Source organism: Peromyscus maniculatus, chromosome 5, assembly GCF_049852395.1.
Source record: "Peromyscus maniculatus bairdii isolate BWxNUB_F1_BW_parent chromosome 5, HU_Pman_BW_mat_3.1, whole genome shotgun sequence".
NCBI classification, from domain to species: domain Eukaryota; kingdom Metazoa; phylum Chordata; class Mammalia; order Rodentia; family Cricetidae; genus Peromyscus; species Peromyscus maniculatus.
In genome coordinates, this window is record NC_134856.1 from 29,457,594 (window position 1) to 29,478,704 (window position 21,111).

The 21,111-nt window shown below is 41.5% G+C and overlaps 1 long non-coding RNA gene across 1 annotated transcript; it reads left to right on the forward strand.

The window, feature by feature from the left end:
• Positions 1-618: 618 nt before the first annotated feature.
• Positions 619-20,488, forward strand: LOC143273295 (uncharacterized). Its single transcript, XR_013051248.1, has 2 exons — positions 619-17,545; positions 18,020-20,488. It is a non-coding gene; the product is annotated as an uncharacterized LOC143273295 (long non-coding RNA).
• The last annotated feature ends 623 nt before the right edge of the window (positions 20,489-21,111 follow it).

The following is a 21,111-nucleotide window of genomic DNA, read 5'->3' on the forward strand; positions in this document are numbered from 1 at the left end:
CTATGTGCAATCAAGGGGCGCAGGGTACACTTTGTTGATTTCCAAAAAGAACTTTTGAAACTATTGTGAAGAATCCAATCGCCTGTTGAATTTTCTCATCCCCTATTTCCTTGTATTATTACAATAAAAGCCTGGGGTTGAGTCAGATCGGGAGAAGACGCACATTGCCCCATCTGACAAGACTCATCAGCTTGCACCAACTCATGTGTCCAAGTCTTTTCTTGTGCCTGACAGACATTCCAGCCCTTTGAGACCCTCAAAACTGCTGGGACACAGGGCGGTGGTGGCGCACGCCTTTAAACCCAGCACCTGAGAGGCAGAGGCAGGCAGATCTCTGTGAGTTCGAGACCAGCCTGGGCTACCAAGTGAGTTCCAGGAAAGGCACAAAGCTACACGGAGAAATCCTGTCTTGAAGGAAAAAAGGAAGAAAGGAAGGAAGGAAGGAAGGAAGGAAGGAAGGAAGGAAGGAAGGAAGGAAGGAAGGAAGGAAGGAAGGAAGGAAGGAAGAAAGGAAGAAAGGAAGAAAGGAAAACTGCTGAGGCTGGTCCCTGGCATCCTCCGAGCTCCGGGAATTGGCAAGGCTGATAAAGGAACAGTAGACGGCAACCCAAGCACACCACTTCAGCTGAAGAAAGGTGGGTGGGAAGACTGGATCAGTGAGAAGTATGTATGCCAGGAAGCCCCCACAACCAGATCCTCAGATGTCAGGTTCGACCTGCAGCTTGGACCTTGGCCCAGGAAGTACCAACCCTTCAGGACCAAGCCTACTCCAAGCTTCTGATCCCGATGTGTGTGTACTCTGTATCTCTGACCCCACCACTTTCCCACATGCTAAGGACCCTGACCTTTTCCAAGAGTCGTCTGTAAATTGCTTCAAAGTCAGGCCCCACCCTCAGACATACTCAGTTATGTGCTCATCAACTGCAATCCCAACTTCCCCTATGTTGGAAACCTCACCATGGCTCCGCTCCCCACTGACCTCAACCCCCTCGCCCACCTCCAGCACCGCCTGAGGACTCACCTCTTTCTGAACCAGCCCCCAGGCCTCATTCTCAGGAGGAGCAACAGACACCCAGGGAAATTCAACCCTGCCCACCTTAAGCATGAGGCCACACATGCTGAAGATCATGCTGAGATCCACCTGCCTTTGCCTCCTGAGTGCTGAGATTAAAGGCCTGTGCCATGGTCACCCTGCTGACCATGGCAAATCTTATAAAGGAAAATATTTAATTGCAGCTGGCTTACAGTTTCAGAGGTTTAGTCCATTATCATCACAGTGGGATGCAGGCAGACATGGTACTGGAGAAGGAGCTGAGAATTCTACATCTTGATCTGCAGGCTGCAGAAGCAGCTGTGTACTAGGACTAGCTTGAGCACATATGAGACCAGAAAGCTCACCTCCACAGTGACTCACTTTCTCCAACAAGGTTACACTTCCTAGAAGTGTCACTCCCTATAAGACAAGCATTCAAACGCAGGAGTCTATGGCAGCCATACCTATTCCACACACAGGGAGGGAAGGATTTCTTTCACCTTACAATTCCTGATAGTTCAGAATTGAGGGAAGTCAAAGCAGGAACTGAGACAGGGACTGGAGGAGAAGCCATGGAGAATGTTGCTTAGAGGCTTGCTCTCCATGACTGTTCAGCCTGCTTTATTATACATCCGAGAACCACCACTCACAGTGGACGGGCCCTCCTACATCAATTTTGTCTACAGGCTAATCAGATGGAGGCATTTTCTCAATTGAGGTTTCTCTTTATCAAGACTCACTAGTGACTAGAGCCAAGGAAGTGAAGAAGAATTTGAGGTTTGACAGAATCAGGTGATTACTGCTCCATAGCCCCTTACTGGGATTCTCTGACGCTTTTATTCCAAGATAGCTCAAGGTTCAAAGCAGGGAGAGAGAAGCACTGATAAACATACAGAGTAGTTCCCATCACTATCACCAGATGTGCTCACAAGTGCACCGCCGACATGTGGAGGCCCTGAGCCATGGAAAAGTGCAGTTTAAATTAAGAATCATTTTTCTTAACAGTTAGTTACCCATAGTCCCAGAAAATGAAGAAGCCAAGGATACCTATGAAGCCAGCTCCATCAACAGATGATCATTATTTTATTGCTCTCTTCATAATTGATCCAACTGATTTGGGACAAGAGGAGAGTTTCCTGTAATATTGAAGAACACATACTAGAAAACTATTCACAACCCAAACAATGTTTTAGCATTAAATAATTAATTAGTGGCAGCTCAGGATTTGTTTGAGGTTCCTTCATTTTTGTTTTCAATTCTCCTAACACAGTAGCCATGTTTTAAAATAGGAATTCTTTTCATTAATGGTTTTTATGCTGGCATCTCTCTCTCTCCCTCTGTCTCTGTGTGTGTGTCTCTGTCTCTGTCTCTCTCTCTTTCTCCCTCCCTTCCCTCTTCCCTGCCTGTCACAGAGTCAGAGGGATAGCCTTAGTCTCAGAGTTTGAAAGAAACTTTGAGACAAACATGCTTGGGTCTGAAGTAGGAGGGTCAAATCCCATCTCAAAGCCAGCTTTTCAGTGAGCTGAAACATCACATGACAACTTATGTTTTAATATTATCCATACCCAAAGCACTTTTGAACCAGACATCTAAGGAACTCAGAAAGCGGTGGGATCTGTGTCTTTACAACCTAAAAGTAGAAACAAAAGCAAGAGTATCCAGGCTTGGTAAGGCAGAAACAAAAGCAGACCAGAGGCATAAGGCAAGGAGTCCCAAGAGCACAGAGACTCTCCTGTGTAGGAGGAAGCAGCTTGGAGACCCAGAGTCACTGCAGGCTCCATGTTATCTTCCCAGGTGTCTTTTGCTGTTTGAACTGAGTGTAGAGCCCGTTGACATTCTCTGCGAGCATTGTCAAAGGACAGCATTTCTAATAACATCTCTCCGAGGTCAGATGGAGACACAGTCTCTTCATGCCACCACGTCCTGACATGAAGGGATTCATCAGCAGGTTCTAACAAGTCCTGGAACAGTCCTGGGGGATCAGATGCTGTTTCAGCTGTCCCTCTCAACAATCCCATCATACATGGAGATGGAGGTCTGTAAGAGGAGACGGCTTGTCTGAAATCCCTAAGTAGCTTGTAGGGAATAGGATCATATTCTGCTTGAAGGAAAATTATCATCAACTCTGGGTCTAAAGGGTTAGAAATATATTGATACTTCAAAGAGGCAGAGATAGGTAATGCCTCAAGATCCTCTTACTTTTGAGCTAATAGAATCTGCAGGAGCAGTGCAGAAACACCAACTGTAGGGTGCAGAGGAATGAGTGGTTAGCAGAGGACTTTTCATCTTCTGAATCATCAATGGAGTCAGAAGACTGCGATCAAGGGAGCCAAAGGTGGAAGGCAGCGCTCCAGTACATCATCTCATTTCCTTCTGAAAGAGCTGTCTGTCCTGTGCTGTCTCCTTGTACCAATAGGGTACTACAAAGAGACCAGATATTTATGGGATCACCTCCACCTGCTGAGGAGCCTGTCTGAAAGAACATAAACATCTTCCCATTGCTTCTGGGCAATACTCTCAGCCAGTAACAGTGTTTGTCTATATATACTGACAGCTCAGAGAAATCCCGCTTTTGTACTTTCTCCCAGGATGCTTTTGGCATTGTTTACAATCTGCACATGTGGCCTGCCCTTTGCCCTGGCATCCAGGAGTGGGTCCCTTGCATGATTTATAATTTTGTTTTTACTTCCTTGTTGCATTATTTAAAAAGTTCTTTAAAAAGTTCCTATTTTATAGTTTCATCCCTTTAAACAAAAAACTCAAACTCTTATACTATTACATCTACTATTTGCTAGTTGTTTTACTATAAATTTTCCATTATAAAATTATTAAGAATTTGAGTAAAAAATCAGATCTAAACCTATAAGAATAAGACAATATACTTATGGGAAGCTACAGTTTCAAAACTTAAATTCAAATTATATGCAAATGAGTTAAAATTCTGGAGCTTGGATATGTCATAAACAATGCCCATGAGTCAATATAATTGTTTCTCATAAAACATCACTGGATGCTTATCTCATATTTGAAGTCATTGTGTGTATTAAAGAATTTAGAGCTGAGAGATTTGCTGAGTTCATAGAGACTGACCTAGCATGCAAGAAGTCTTGAGTCTCATCCCTGTGGCTACACATACCCAGCAGGGATGAGGTTGGGGCAAACCTTTAACCAGTAGTTCAGAGGCTGAAGCAGGAGGACACAGAGATGTTGTTTTAACCCTCCCCTCAGCCTTCCTGGTAACTACAGCTCCAAACACAAAAGTAAAGTTTCATGTTTGCTCTTCTGGTGTGTTTGCTTATTTGGCTTTTGTTTTGTTTGAGGTATTGTCTCTCTGCCTGGCTCCTGGGATTCACTCTGTGGACCAGGCTGGCCTCAAACTCACAGAGATCAACCTGCCTCTGCTTCCTCAGGGCTGGGAATAACGATGTGGGCCACTATGCCTGGCACTTAGAGTTTTGCGAGTGTGACCTTCAATTTCTTTTTAAATTTTACTTTTTATTTTTTTATGTGTCTGAGTTTTTGTCTGCATGCGCTTCTGTGCACTGTGTGCCTGCCTGGTGCCTTCAACGGCACAAAGAGTGTGATGATGAATGTTATGTTTAGAGAAAAATTTACTGTGCTAGGCTTGTAAAAGCAAAATTGCTTTTAGCTTCAATAGCCATAAGGAAGTTGTGCCTACCTTAAATATACCCTTCCTGCTAGCCTGAGATGGACAACTTCATGATGTAGTTGGACTGTTCTTAACAACTGCTGATTGTTGCGAAATATTTCATTGCCACAGCTATTCTTTTTGTTTGTTTGTTTGTTTGTTTGTTTGTTTTTCGAGACAGGGTTTCTCTGTGTAGGTTTGCGCCTTTCCTGGGACTCACTTGGTAGTCCAGGCTGGCCTCGAACTCACAGAGATCCACCTGGCTCTGCCTCCCGAGTGCTGGGTTTAAAGGCGTGCACCACGACCGCCCGGCTCACAGCTATTCTTATAAGGGTCGATTCACAAGAATAAACAGTCTAAATCCTAAGTTCCATTTTTGTATTAAATGCTTGCTTGCTTGGATGCTGGACGTCTGTTACAAAATCAAGCCTTCCCGCACCCAGACAGAATGAGATAATTTGGGTCCCCAAAATTATAGCTTTGTAAATTTTTTTTGCCTTTATAATCATGGACTAACAATAGCCAAAACCTTACCTAGTGAATATTCTCTGGTTCTGTCCTGGTCAGTTTTTTCTAATAAAAAGCCTCTAATTTACTAAAATCAAAACATGAATCAGACTAGAGAATCTCAGAATGACCCTTACCACAATAAGAAGAAGTTGAATTCCCTGGGCCTGGAGTTACAGACCATTGTGAGTCACCATGCAGGTGCTGAGAATTAAATCCAAGTCACCTAGAAAAGCAGGCAATGCTCCTAACCACTGAGCCATCTCTACAACCCTTGTCCTTAAAGGATGATAGGATTTGTCATATTTGTTTTCTGCATCCTCTGAACTGTATGACACAGCTCACAAATCCAGTTTCTGAAAGTTGATAATATTGTCCTGGAAGGGAGGTAGTCAGAGTCCATCAGAATTTCTGTTAATACCTCCAATACTTGATCCCTGCCTGTGACCAGAGAGATTCAGTTTAAGATTCCTGGGCTTTTGATCCCATGTCTCTCTAAAGCCCAAAACCTGGTATTCACATAACCACATGTACCCAATGTACTCACATGTATTGGATGTAGTAACGATTAATGGGTTTTCTGATTAAAGGGTTGTGCGAGGATGCAAGCCTGACAACTTGATTTAATCACCAGAACCCAAATAAAGGGAAAAGAAAAAGTCAGTTCCACAGAGTTACCTTCAACCTCCATACAGACCATGACATGAATACCTACACACACATCATTTACAGTAATAATAGATATGAAAGTGTGACAGATCTAGTGGTCACACAAAGTTAGAACATTAGTAATCACCTCCAATTATTAAAATGCATTCAATGAAGATGAGAGTTAATGTGTCCCTTTTTATTTAATTTATTTATCCATTATTTAGCTGCTCATTTCAGAGAAGCTTCTTCTTGCAGTATACGGTAATGAACACAGAGGCCCACAAGTGGACCACATGCAGAGAGTGAGCAACTTGGAGCACTCAGCCCTATTAGGATGTCTTTATCAAAGCCCTCCCTGCAAGGCTCAGGTTCTGTGTGAAAGGAGTGAGAAAGTTGTAAGATCTGAAGTAATGGATGACCAAGGACACAGAATCTTCCAGACACCACAGGGCTGATGCACGTATCAACTGACAGGGACCATGACAGCATGCACAAGACCTGCACAGTTTCAAACCAGACAAGATCCCAGCACAGAGAAGACGGAGTGGGCACAAACCCACACCTAACCAAAAGCTCTCTGCAACTGAGAGCTACTTAATCCCCCCCACACACACAATCCCTCCCTCCCTTCCTCCCTCTGTCCTCTGCACCTTCAGTTCCAGACCCCAAGCCCTTGTGTTCCTTTCTACATGCAAACCAACTACAAGCTTTTGCACTACCTTGCCAAAAGCATGGAGCACACATACAGCCCATTGTATATTTCTCCAAACAGCTAGACGCAGTCATCAGAGGCTGGCCATCCTGCCTCCAGACCCTAGCTATGGTGGCACTGCTTGTCCAGGAGACAAAAATCTTGCTTCACAGCCCCCTACACATCCTCACTACACACACTCACTCAAGGACCTTATCAGCCACCTCGTTTTTCTAATACTCCCCCATCCAGGGCACAGCTTCTCTATGCTTGCTTGTTAGATCTCCACCTCGTATTTGAGCCATGTCCACTCCTCACCCACACAACTCTACTTCCCAATAGCCCTTTAGCTTTCTTGTTTTAGAAATATGTATTTGACATCCTCAAACATGGAGAGCTGAAAGGAGGAAAAGGTGACAGGAAATTTTTTGGGTTCTCTCTCTCTCTCTCTCTCTCTCTCTCTCTCTCTCTCTCTCTCTCTCTCTCTCTCTCTCTGCATGTGTGTGCGTTCTATGTGGATCTCAGCATTGTCAACATATCTAGTAAGTACCACTATCCTTATTCTCACCCAGAGCTTTCTATTTTTGTTTTAATGATCCACAAATCCCTTATGTCTATGATACCAGTCACTTTCCCTTTCCATTTGATATACTTAGTAAATAGCAAGTAAATTATTATTTTTCTTCAGTATTTCTATAACCTACACTTTCATATTGCTATAGAGGTGATAAGATTTCCTACTGATTAGAAGTGCATTTAAATACCCCCATCCTAATTATTCTTCCTATCTTGGAAGTAAATTTGAAGCCAAACCAGTTTGCCTGTATTAGTCAGGGTTCTCTAGAGCAACAGAACTTGTAGAATGAATCTCTATATATAGAAAGAGAGAAAGGGATTTTCTTAGAATGGCTTACATGCTGTCATCCAGCTAATTGAATAGTGCTACCTGTGTATGGAAGGTCCAGGAACCCAGTGTTGTTCATCCATGAGGGTACATGTCTCAGCTGATCTTCAGTAGTTGCCAGAATCCTGAGGAAGCAGGCAGAGAGAACAAGTGTCCTTCCATGTCCTTTATATAAGCTGACAGTAGAAGGTGTGGTCTAGATGAGAGATGGCTCTTCCAACCTCAGAGATCTAGAAGTAGGTTTTCCCACTTCAAATTATTTTTATTAAAAAAAAAATCCCTCACAGGTGTGCCAAGCCATTTTGGTTTTAGTTGATTACAGGTGTACTCAAGTTGACAGCCAAGAATAGCAACCACATTGTCCATGCCTATAATCTCAGCAATCAGGAGGCTGAAGCAGGACAATTGCCATAAGGTCAATGCCAGCCAGAACTACATAGGCGTTCCAAGCCAAGCCAACCTGAGCTACAGTGTGAGATTCTGTCTGAAATATATGAGAGAGAAAAAAGTCTTAACCTTCGAGGCATAGAGTCTTGGCATAATTCAAGTAGCTCACATTAAAAGTGGGCTCTCTCAGTTTTTGAAGATCATGTGCATTCTCTCATAGTGTCAAAACTTTCTCTATTGTTTCAGACAGAGAAAAAACCTCCACCCAGCCTGGGGTTGTCGATTTAAAATGTCAGGCCACAGTAGGGGATGACTTTTCCAAACTTGGATCTTTGAGGATAGGGGAACCATGAGGCAAACCCTGATCATATATAACAGGGACACTTTCTGGTTTGTTTGCTGGTATGATGTGGCTTCACAATGGGTAAGCACTGAACTACACTCATGTTCACTTTATTGGTATGGAGAGTCTCACCCAGCCCAGGCTGGCCTTGAACCAATTTCAAGGGCTTGACCTCCTGATTCTCCTGCTTCAGCCTCCCAAGTTCTAGGATGACAGAGTCAACCACTGTGCCCAGCTTCAGGGTTACTTTTTTTTTTTTTTCCATCACAGGCAATTTATTTTGTTCTATTCATTCACAGTTAATACAGAAAATACTTGAAAACTTTTCCATATAATGTTTGACACAGAAATCATCAAATAGAAGTATACAATGTTGACAGGAGACAGTACATTTATAATTTATAACCCCAAATGTATTTATAAATTAGAAATGGAAAGATCTACAAATGAAATTATGAAGGTTCACCAAAGTCATTTAATCTGTCAGTTTCTCATTCATTTTTATGTCTTAATAATATTCTATTGTATGAATAAGCCACATTTTATTTCTCTCTAATATTTGATAGCTATTTGAGTTGTTTTAACTTTTTTACTATTAGCAACACACTGCTGTAAACCTTCATGTATATGTTTCATAGGTGTACATTTTCAGTAGTTTGAGGATATATTCCTAAGGGTAGAATTGTTGAGTAACAGAGTAACAATGTTTTGCATTTTGACCAACCACCAAACTGTTTTGCCAAAGTGGCACACCATTTTACAATCTCACCAAATCCTTGTTTTTAAGGCTCTGATTTTTGTACAAAAGCATTCAATCATTCTGTCAGACCAAACCAGGAAAAGTAAGCTATAGTTCAGAGCTGTTCTATTCCATTTACTATGCAAAGCCATTCTTGGCGTTTGCAGCTCTCAGCCCTTTTGAGTATTCTTGCAGTGTTCACCTTTTCCTCCACCACTTTTTTTTTCTTCTTTTTTTCTGGTTTATTTCTATCTATTACAAATGTATAAAAAATCCTCCATCAATGCTGCTGATAGCAGCAGAACCTTGAGAAATATACCTTTGGTTTGTCTCAGAAAAGGAACACATATTGCACTGTAAAGTTTATAAAATTGGCGCAAAACATTGTGATAAGGTTACAATACCAGTTTTAAGAGTTCAGTGACTAATGGGGAGCCGATGGGATACATGCAGAACTGTGAAAGCAATCTCACTTAGCCAGCTGTACACGTAGACTGTAAATCTACATTCAGATCATTTCTGAACTAAGACTATCATCTCAGTTTATCTATTGAGGTCAACCAGGAAACCCTAGAATATACCTTGATTTTTGCAAAAAAACAAAATAGGGGGAGGGGTTTCTTCAGCATTTCAGTCCACAAGTAACAGTATCCTAACAGGCAAAGTGTTCTCTCACTGTCAACATAGAATGAACTGCTACTGGAGGTCAACTTGGGCTTTAATTTGCATTAGCACTTACATGCAAAGTAGTCCAAGTTGTTGACCTCATGACTTTTAAAAGTAACTCTAAAAAAGTAAAATGGCCCTTCTTGGAAGACTAAAGAAAGACATTCAGCCACAGTTGTAAAAAGTCTCATCAAAACAATATACCCTTTTATGAATTACGCCTCAATTAAAAAAAAAAAGTAGCCCCAAATAAGAAGCAGCTCTGAAAAAGAAAATATAACTTAAGATATTTGAAAAAATTAAGGTGAATACAGGTTCAAAAGTAATTAAGATACATTTTCTTAAGGCTATCTAGAATTAGGCTTTAAAGAATTCTACCATTTCAAGTTTACCACTAGTTACTAGATACCTATTTACAAACAAGATGTTCACCTTTTTTGTTCCTTTATCAAGAGAAAAATCTACCTTCAGACTATGAGGGTGGTGATGGGGAGGGACTAGAAAACAAGATTCAAACAATCCCATGCAAATATCACATTTTTCAAATGGAAGAACTCCAAACTGCACTAGAAGTTCCAATCACTAAGACACTTTCCATTGAAATGATTTAAGTACAACTACATGGCACCAAGGTTTAGGCCTAATATAGGCCTGACAACCAAGTCCTTGTTTTCTGGAAGAAAGGCCTCAAAAGTCTCCCACTCAATTCCACATAACAATACTTCAAAGATCAATTAGGTTTTCCTTTCCTTAATATTTTTGTTTTTGACTTCTAATCTTAAAGACTAGATTAAAACTTAGCTCATTTCCCAGAAGGCATTGCTTCCCTTTGCTCTATGAAAGAGTCCACCAAGACCTCTTCCTCAAAACCATCTAGCCCCCAGCCTCCAGCCTGTGCTTGTGATGCATCTTTCTCAACATCCTGAAAAGGTAGTGTAGGTAAAATATGCTCATAAACATTAAAACTAGTTGTTAGAAAGACGTAACTAGCTTTATAATTTAAGTTTTAAAGCATACATACTTGCAGCTTAGTCTGCACTGACAATGATTGTCGAAGCCTAGAATTTAACATTTACAAATTCTCATTCACACACACAAAACACACTATTATCACACAACTTGTGTCTTGAGAGAATCTTCTGCTTTTTAAATCTTTGGCCTCCCAGTCAATCCCAAGTTCAACCAACTTTTCCGAGTTCTGGTAGTTACCTGGACCACTGAGGCATTGCCACAAGACTTCTTCTCTTTTGAAACATCCTTTTTCTCTAGATATTAGGATAGCTAAACCAGCTTGTTTCTTCTGTAGTGTATGTTGGTGTGGGATTATCTATTGCTTGATTTTTCATGGATGTGTTTAGCTTCTTTGGGTTGAATTTTCCCTTCTAGTGCTTTCTGTAGGGCTGGGTTTGTAGACAGGTATTGATTAAATCTGGTTTTATCCTGGAATATTTTGTTTACTCCGCCTATGGTGATTAAGAGTTTTGCTGGGTATAATAGTCTGGGTTGGCATCCGTGGTCTCTTAGTGTCTGCATGAGATTTGTCCATGATCTTCTAGCTTTCATAGTCTCTATTGAGAAGTCTGGTGTTATTCTGATGGGTTTACCTTTATATGTTACTTGGTCTTTTTCCTTTGTGGCTCTTAATATTTTTTCTTTGTTCTGTGTGTTTAGTGTTTTGATTATTATGTGGCGAGGGGACTTTTTTTTTTGGATCCAGCCTATTTGGTGTTCTGTAAGCTTCTTGTATCTTCATAGGTATTGCTTTCTTTAGGTTAGGAAAGTTTTCTTCTATGATTTTGTTGAATATATTTTCTGTGCCTTTGAGTTGGTATTCTTCTCCTTCTTCTATCCCTATTATTCTTAGGTTTGGTCTTTTCATGGTGTCCCAAATTTCCTGGACGTTTTTTGTTACGACTTTTTTGTCTTTAATGTTTTCTTTGACTGACGAATCTATTTTCTCTATCGTGTCTTCAGTGTCAGAGATTCTCTGTTCCATCTCTTGCAATCAGTTGGTTATGCTTGTTTCTGTAGTTCCTGTTCGTTTTGTCAGGATTTCTATTTCCAGCATTCCCTCAGCATGTGTTTTCTTTATTGTCTCAAATTCATTTTTCAGAACTTGGAATGTTTCTTTCATCTGTTTAATTGCTTTTTCTTGGCTTGATTTGATTTCTTCCCATTTTTTTGTTCATTTTTTCTTCCATTTCTTTAAGAGAGTTTTTTATTTCCTCTTTAATGGAGTTTTTCATTTCCTCTTTAAGGGAAGTTTTTATTTCCTCTTGAAGAGAGTTTTTCATTTCCTCTTTAAGGAAAGTTTTTATTTCCTCATTGAGGAATGTTTTATTTCTTCTTTAAGGGCCTCTATCATCTTCTTAAAGTCATTTTTAGGGTTGATCTCTTCTGTTTCTTCTGTCATGGTATGTTTAGGTCTTGCAGGTATAGAATCACTAGGTTCTGATGTTGCCATATAAGTCTTTATATTGTTGCCTGTATTTTTGCACTGGCGTCTACTCATCTTTTCCTCTGTGCGGTGCAGGTGGTGTCTGTGTCGGAGAGTGCCTCTCTTGTTCTAATTTTTAGTCTTGGTTTAGTAGGGGTTCTTGGTTAAATTGGTGCTATTGGGCTGTTTCTTCAGGGACAGCTGATTTCAGTCGGTGAATTATATACTTATGATTCTGGTGATCTGGTTTAGTGACTGGGTAGCGCCTTCTTCTGTGTTCCCAGGTCACGTTTTGTTCATTTGTCAACTCCTCAGCTGATCTTGTTTCTTCAGACTTCAAACTGTAGGCATCTGAATCCTCTCCCAGATGGGTTTCAGCTGAGCAGGGTAGTCTCACCAACACCTCCAAGTTGTTGGGTTTCACAGGATCAGCAGTTGGGCCCTGGGTTGTCCCCAGACTGAGTGTCCAGACTCGCCCTGGTTCCGACCCACAGAGACAGCCTCCTCCCCAGGTGTTGGGGCCAGGGGCGTCCCCGCTCCAAGCTGCGTCCGCCCCTCTCCGTCCCCGGGCCTGTCCACCCCTGTGGCCTGCCGCTGCAGGCCCACCTGCGTCCACCTGTCTCCGCTGCTGGGCCTGTATGTCCCCGTCAGCTGCCGCTGGGTCCGTCCACCTCTGCGGGTGGCCAACGGGCCTGTACGTCTCTGCCGGCTGCCACCGCGGGCCTACCCACCTCCGCCCGTCACCGCTGCCGGGCCCATCCACCTCTGCCGCTTCAGGGTTACTTTTAAAAGTGTCCACAATCAATGAAGATTAGGAATAACCTCCTAGCATTAAACCAAGCCTCCATCCCTGGAGGACGTGAGGTCCTCTTGAAAACACTATGAAGTATTCTGGATGACACTAGATGTACCATCTGGAAGGTGGGCATATTTGTTTCCCTTAGTTAGAAGCTGCTGTGGGAAGACACCAAGCAGAGCATCTCCAGGTCACCTTAATAGCAGAAGTCCCCACATATCCCCTCTGCCTCCTAGTCAATGAAGAAAGGCAAATCTTCCAAGGTGTCTGGCAGGGAAGCAGGAGTGGCCACGTTGTGCACATGCGAGTGACATCATACAGGAGCTTATACATGAGCCACTGGGACTGGATCCCTTTCCCTGAGGGAGAGAGGCAAAGCCTTGATGCCCCAACACCTGCACTGGAGAGTGCTGCCACCTCCAGGAGAGGGGGAGGGGAGGGCTGCTGGTCTTTTCAGCTCAGGGACCAGCCCAGCAGGAGTGCTCATTAGGCAGCATGGCTCTGGGCTGTGCATGGCCCTGACAGGATTTGCACACCTGAAGAGCTAAGCATGTGTGGCCTGCACCTCAGCTCTCCTCAGGGACACTGGTGCCCTGCAGTCCTCTGAGGGTGCTGAAAACAACCCCAAATTAGAGACCTTGGCCTCTAATCTAGCTCTTTCTAGGGCTAGAAGTAAATCTCTAAATTTCCACAAATAATTCACCATCTTCAATTACCTGTACGATCTTGTGAAAGACAGTCCACTGCCCCTGCTCTGTTGGACTGGCACACTCTGACTCCACGTTCACCAGGAAGTCTGATCTGGCCCAGGCAGGATGGAGATCTCTCAGCAGACTTCCTGCACAACCTGCCCCCCCCATACACACATTCCATCTCACACTACATACACCTCGCTGAATCTCAACTCCCAAGCTATGATGTGGACTCTCTGATGTCTGGACATTTGCCTCTAGAGAACTGAGACTTGTGTGATCTTTTCCCATGAAAAATGTCATGGTGACTGATGGGTGGGTTCCCTCCATCCCTCAGAAGCTCTCATGAGCAGGTCAGTGACCCCTATAAGTGCTGCACACCCTGATTGCCTTCACTGGGGAGATGAGCACCTTAGCTGCCCCAGGTCACAAATGTGGGACAACAGTTGGTGGGAGTCAGCAATGGAATTGTCGTGAGGAGAGCAACAGAAGCATGGTGAGTGGCACTTGTCCTAGGAATTCCAACCACGCCCCCCCCCCCACGGTCTCATGCCCGGTGGGACATTTAGTCATTTCTGCCTTGTCATTTCCGGGTCATATGTCCTATGTAACCCATGCCCCGTGGCTGCATGGTCATGTAATCACACGGCGTGACCACGTGATCTATGCAAATGCGTGGAATAGCCATGTAGGCCTGTGTGCTCCAGTGCGAGCTGGCCATTAAAAGACAGGCCTCATGTTCCCCCTTCCGCAGGCCTGATCACATCTATCCCTTTCTCCTTTTCTTAATAAAACTCCTGTTAGTGGATTCTGTCACGTCTCATGACTTTTCCTAGCAGGGTAAAAACGCCGCTAAAAACCATCATTGCTGCCTTCTGGGCGCTTTGCTCCTGGGAACCTGTACCCGGGGAGTCTGCTCCATCCACGACAACCCACTGTCCATTTTTCTGGCCACGGCATCCTACACACACCACTAGCTACTTCGATTGGTGAGTCCCCCACATTTCAACCAGTGTAAACCGTCTTCTGGATCCATGGGGATGACCATATATCATCCAGCACCCCACTGGTGTCCTTGAGACTGGGGATACCCCCAACCACGGTCTTCACTGGCTACGATCAATCCCTATTACAGGCTAAAATTTCTAGCCATCTCCCACGTCTGCAGTTTGAGATATAATTCTCGTGGTCAGACACACGTCCACGGGTGCATCTTCGGACTGTGTAAGGCCAACACATTTTTCTGGCTTGGTGAAGCAGTAAATGCTGTCGGACTTCCAGGGAGTCCTTGCCTTCACACGCCTTAGGCCCCCACCTTCCATCTGACATGACATCTGGTGGTTTGTGCATAGTACAGATCCATCCTTGGCCTTAGGAATGCCTGGAGCCTTGGCTTGGGGTCACATTTGTTTTTTCATTTTATTTTTCTCTCTGCTGCAGACATGGGAAATAAAGCTTCCAATCCCATCAGTCCCACCTCTCCTCTAGGATGCCTTCTAGAAGTTTTAAAACCTCTCAATTTAATGCCTTCCTTAAAGATTCCTAAGCTTTTCTGTCTCTGTACTGAGAGATGGCCCAAATATGCCTTAGAATGATGGCCGGTGAGCAGTTCCTTAGACCCTGATATTTTACAGGAATTATCTAACTTCTACCAGCAAACAGGCAAATGAAAAGAGTTGCTATATATTATAGTTTTTTTTTCTATTTAAGTTCTAAACCTTCTCTTCTAGATCCCTTCTCTCTTGCCCATATGGCTTAGCTATGCCTGAACCAGACGAATCTCTGACTCCAGAACCTATGGTGGTATTTTATTTGTACTGAAATGTGATTTTCATTCTATGTTAATAAATAAAGTTGCCCGGGGGTCAGAGTTATTAGAGCCATAGCAAGAGCGTGGTGGTGGTGGTGGTGCATGCCTTTAATCCCAGCACTTGGTAGAAGAGCTAGGTAGATCTCTGTGTTTTCAGGGATACAGCCAGCATTGGAGACACACGCCTTTAAGACCTGGAGGGTGGTACTATGAGGCAGTCATGTGTTTGGGTTTACAACCAATGAGAAGGCAGAACAGAAAGACTATTTAAAGACAGACACACAGGAAGTAGCTCTCTTTTGGGGAGGTAGGAGCACTGCAGGAGGTAAGATTTTAGCTCTTAGCTCTGACCTCTCAGCTTTCTCTTTTACATTGGCTCTGTGTTTCTTATTTTAATGAGACGATTGGTTACATCTACATCTGGTGCCCAACGTGGGGAGAATCCATTAAAAACCACTTGGGGTCGGCTCCCTAGTCCGAGCGGCCGGCACCCTAGCCCCGACCCAGTTCTGCTTGGCCTCAAGCTAGACTAACCGTGAGCTGCTTGCTTAAAGCCAGTGCTACAAACAACTCAGAACTCAGGCCTGCCCTGCCGAATAGGGCCCCTACCTGTAAAGCCAACGCACATGGTGGGAGCTTAAGGTAGCCAGAGTCAAGCCTTGACTCAGCTCAAGAGAGAACACGTGGCTGGATTTAAGCTTTAGCCGGCTACACTTTCTCGCTTTCTCTCTCTCTCTCTCTCTCTCTCTCTCTCTCTCTCTCTCTCTCTTCACACCTAGGACACTAGGTGGCTGTTTTGAAATTTCCTCGGATTTCTACATTTCTACGCAGATTTGGTAAGTCATAACATATCAGATATTTTAAAGGAAACTATTTAAAAAAGAAATTTTTTCCACATTAAAAAAAATGGGTTTTATGTGTACATTGGAAGATAATTGGGTTTTGTTTGAAATTTTAGGCAGTCTGACAATGGAACAACTATATGAGAAGATTAGTATTGTTGGAATTATGCAGATTATCACTATGCTTATCCTCATTTGACAATTTAAAATGATAGTCAATTTAAGTGCCAGGATGACAGCTTTAGAAAAACTTGTTAAACCTGTAAAAATTCAGACAGAAGAAATTAACAGTGAAGTTGTTTCAAGTTTGGATCATAAGGTTACAGAAAGAAAGCCTGTTTTCACACAGTCACCCTTAATTTATCCTGTAACCATACGGCAGTTGCCTGATCAAATGACTACACAAAATATTTGGGCTCCAATTGAAATGTTGGATTTAAAAAAGGTTTAAGGAGGCAATAGTATCTTATGGCATGCATTCCCCATATGTAAAGCAAATGTTAAACTCTTGGCCAACATATAATAGAATTGTACCACAGGACTGGTGGGAGCTGGCAAAAACTGTTCTGGAACCCAACCAGAGGCTTCAATTTCTAACTTGGTTTAAGGATGAAGCTAAAAACATAGAAAAACAATGGAGGGATAAAGGAATACAAGTTTGCCAGGATCAGCTTATTGGAGAAGGCCAATATGCTTCAGTACAAGCACAATGTTTATATGATGTCCAAACCCTAATTTTATGTCGAATGGTAGCCTTGAATGCATGGGACAGAGTTGAGGAACCAGGAAAAAACCTGAGTCATTTACAAAGGTTATGCAAGGCCCAAAAGAATCTTTCACAGATTTTTTACAAAGACTGGCTTCAGCAGTAAAGAGAATGGTCTCGGATTCAGAAGCTAGTAAGATAATCTGAATGCCAATGAGAAAGGAACAACAGCTGCAGAGAGACACTGGATAATAGAAAAAACTACATAATTAAATCAGCCTATATACTTTAAGGATGTGCTGACCTCAGAATGGAAACCAGGGTATGTATTACGTTGGGAACGAGGTTTTGCTTTTGTTTCTACAGGAGAAGATAAGCTGTGGGTACCATCAAAATTGATAAAGGTTTGATTTGAACAAGAGAGACCTCTTAATTAGAGGAGGTGATAGTTCATCAACCAGCATGAACATCCAATTTAAACTAACTTGTACCAGTAACACATGCCTTTTCATTTAATCAGATAATAACTTGCCAAAAAGGAACATCCCCAAAATTACTCTTGGGGAAAGGTTTTTGTTTTTGTCTTTTAGGAGAATGAAGGTTAAGGAATCTGAAGAACACTGGACAAATGAGACAACTGAAGAAAAGGGACAAATCATCTATCCCGGGAAACAGAGTGAAACAGCATATGGGTATATATTATCTAAAAAATTTTATGTCTTCCTAAGTGTTTGTTTCTGCATTTCTCTAAAGACATTTAACACTATTGGTCTTCTAATAGTCCCAGTTCAATTAAAATTTAAAGCTGACTTTGCAGTTGGAGAATGGCTCTCTCCTTCTTTAAACTCAAGCATGTTGTTAAAAGGAAAATGCAAACTCCCTGTATCATGCCAGAATAAAAGAGCCATCTTCTGCTATGGAACAGGACAAAAGCCAAATTAATTAAGGGACTATTCTATTACTAATCTCAACTCTTTGATTCTATTCTGATTCTTTAAACTTTTCTTAAAGTATGAATTTTATATCAAAATTTACAAGATTAATATATATATATACATTTTAAACTTTGTTAAGATATGAATGGTCATATAGAGTACTAACTAATTCTAGAAAAAAGGCTTCAATTAGCTGCATATATATGTCTTTGTGTTCGAATCTCTTATCAGTTTTCTGCAGTAAATCACGGCCAGGCCTAACATCAACTGAAGTCTCCAGGAAGAAGATGGGGCCCCACAACAACAACAATTCCACGTGGACAATAATAATATCACTAAGCTGACAAACATCATCTACAGATCAGCTTTGAACTACAAGGTGCTCAGAGCAATTTTGAGATGACTAGCTGAGATGATCCAGTCTCAAAGACTACTTGAATAAGGACTTGAGATAAACCCTGAACTTTGGCATTATACACAGACTGGATAATGAAGGATATAGTTACCTTTCCTAGAATTTGACAACTAACCTAAAATTTTCTTTCAGGATAAAGATAACTTCACCCATACCCAGAAGGAAGCAATTTTAAGAATACGACGCCCACATTCCCAAAGAGGGGGTGTGGGGCGGGTGGTTTTTTTTGTTCTTTTTAATGGGTTTTGGGTCTAGGATAATTTTCATTGTTTATGGGGCTTGGTTACAAGTTGTTGTCAAGGGTTAGAAAAAAGGCTAAGCAAAGGAGATTAGATTTAAGGTTCTTGTTTAGAAAGAAGGAAAGGAAGGAAGGGAGGGAGGGAGAGAGAGAGAGAGAAAGAAAGAAAGAGAAAGAAAGAAAGAAAGAAAGAAAGAAAGAAAGAAAGAAAGAAAGAAAGAAAGAAAGAAAGAAAGAAAGAAAGAAAAAGACAATTACTAGTTTTAAATACTTTACATTGTTGGATTGGATTGTTTTATATTGTATACAAATTTGAAATTGATATTTTTAGAAAATTTTATATGTATATTTCTAAATGTATTTATACCATTAATTTAACAATGTAATGCAATTTTCTGATCCTTGAATGTTATTATTTCCAACTATTAGGATATAAAGAAATGAAAGTTAGTAGTTAGACATTACAATAGAACTTGTAGTCATATTAGATATGTTTTAAAAATTGAGCAGATATATTTTAGACAGGTCATCTCCAAACCCTTCAGAGATCTACAGAATATGGCATTTAAAATGTTTTAATAACTTAGAAATTTTTCTTTTTTGAGACATGTCGGCTCCTGGCAGTACCAATCTACTTCAGAGAAAATATGGGCATTGAAGAAACTGCATATGGAGTTAACTTTCTTTGTGGCAAAAGTTAGCCACTGGACAACAAAGTATCCTCAAATCAACAGGACAAAATGGACAGACAGGACACGAAACTAAGGACTACTGATTGTTGCCAAAACAAGTATGGTTATGGCTTTATCAAAAGGCATCTTCTGAGGCCAGGACAATATGCACCATCCCTGAAGTGGCCTTTGCAATCCAGAAAAGGTACAGTGCCCTCTTCTTCGAAGGCAGATGAACAGGCAATGGGCCGATGGCTTCTGTTGTGCAATGGAACAGCAGCTGAAAGCTCATGCCTCTCAATAGTAGACTGGCATTTAATAGAGGGATGTGGAGAAGAATGGTATGCTGAGATGAAGCCATATATACACAGCCAAGAAGAATGGACATCTGAATTCAAAAACCGTCAATAATTTCCAGAATTTAAAATCCTGAATCATGACATGACACTAGTGGAATTCAGCTGTTTCTGGTACATGGACTGCTCTCACCCAATGTGAGGTTGAACTGTTGACCTTGTGTACATCCTACTTCACAAATGAGTCTGCCAGATACGCTAAGTCTATAGGCTGAAGATGATGCCCCAACACTGTGGAGAAACCTCAGGTGACTGTCCAGGCAGCTGGCTGTTTCTGTCAACTCACAAATTTTTTGGAAGTTGCTTGCATGCACTTCCTGTTTTTATTTTTGTTAGCTAATATTATTTCCTTCTTGGGTCTCTGAGGGAGTTGAAGATTAGTTAGTTATAGTTGAAGGTTAGTTAGTTATATTTGATGATTAACTATGATAGAAAGTGAATTAGATACATTTTGGACTTACCAAAATAGGATAGATAATGGAATTATTTTCTCTGATTTGTCAAATACAAATGGACTAGACATTGTTTAGGTATTTATTACTTGTATATATTGTATATAGTTATTGTACTTTTGTATATAGTTTTTCTTTTGTTAGTTATAACCTTTTGCTTTTTTTCTTTTTATTAAAATAGAAAAGGGGAAATATGGTGGTATTCTATTTGTACTGAAATGTGATTTTAATTGTATGTTAATAAATAAAGTTACCTGGGGGTCAGAGCTATTAGAGCCATAGAAAGTGCATGGCAGTGGTGGTGCACGCCTTTAATCCCATAGATCTCAGTGTGTTCAGGGATACAGCCAGCATTGGAGACATACGCCTTTAAGACCTAGAGAGCTGTACTTACAGGCAGTGACGAGGCAGTCATGTGTTTGGGTTTACAACCAATAAGAAGGCAGAACCGAAAGACTATGTAAAGACATACACACAGGAAGTAGCTCTCTTTCGGAGAGGTAGGACCACCGCAGGAAGAAGGGTGAGATTTTAGCTCTGAGCTCTGACATCTTGGCTTTCTCTTTTACATTGGTTCTGTGTTTCTTATTTAATAAGACAGTTGGTTACATCTATATTATAGATATAAAATAAAGAACAATCAGACTACAACCCACAGAAGCATGGAGGCTATATATATAGCATGGAGGTCCCTAGGACGACTATGGCTTATAATAAATTTCAGTTTTACTCAATTACTGAGCAAGCCTCAATGAAACATCTCACAATTAAGATAAGAATACATACTCTATCAAGATGATAATAGAAAAATTAATTAATTAATTAATTTTAAACAATAAAAAATAGAAAAATTTGAAATATTAAACAAACAAACATTTTATTAAAGTTAAAAAAAGGGAGAACTAGGGACTCATCATTCCTCTCCACATTCTATTCTTTCCCTTGTTTTATATATTTTAAAGTTTTTTATCGGTGGATTCTGCTGGAATTTATTGGTGGATTCTGCTGGAGGATCCAATGCAGATAAGCACTGGAGGGCTCCTGTTGCAAATCACCCTGGAGTGATGGAAGGATCTTTCTACTAGCACGTGGAGGAGACCCGATCTAGTGTTGTGTGGCCCCAGAGTTTGGTTTATGTCTTTCCTCAGGACAATGAGGTTCCTCTTTGGATTCCTGAGGACTGAACGTGCC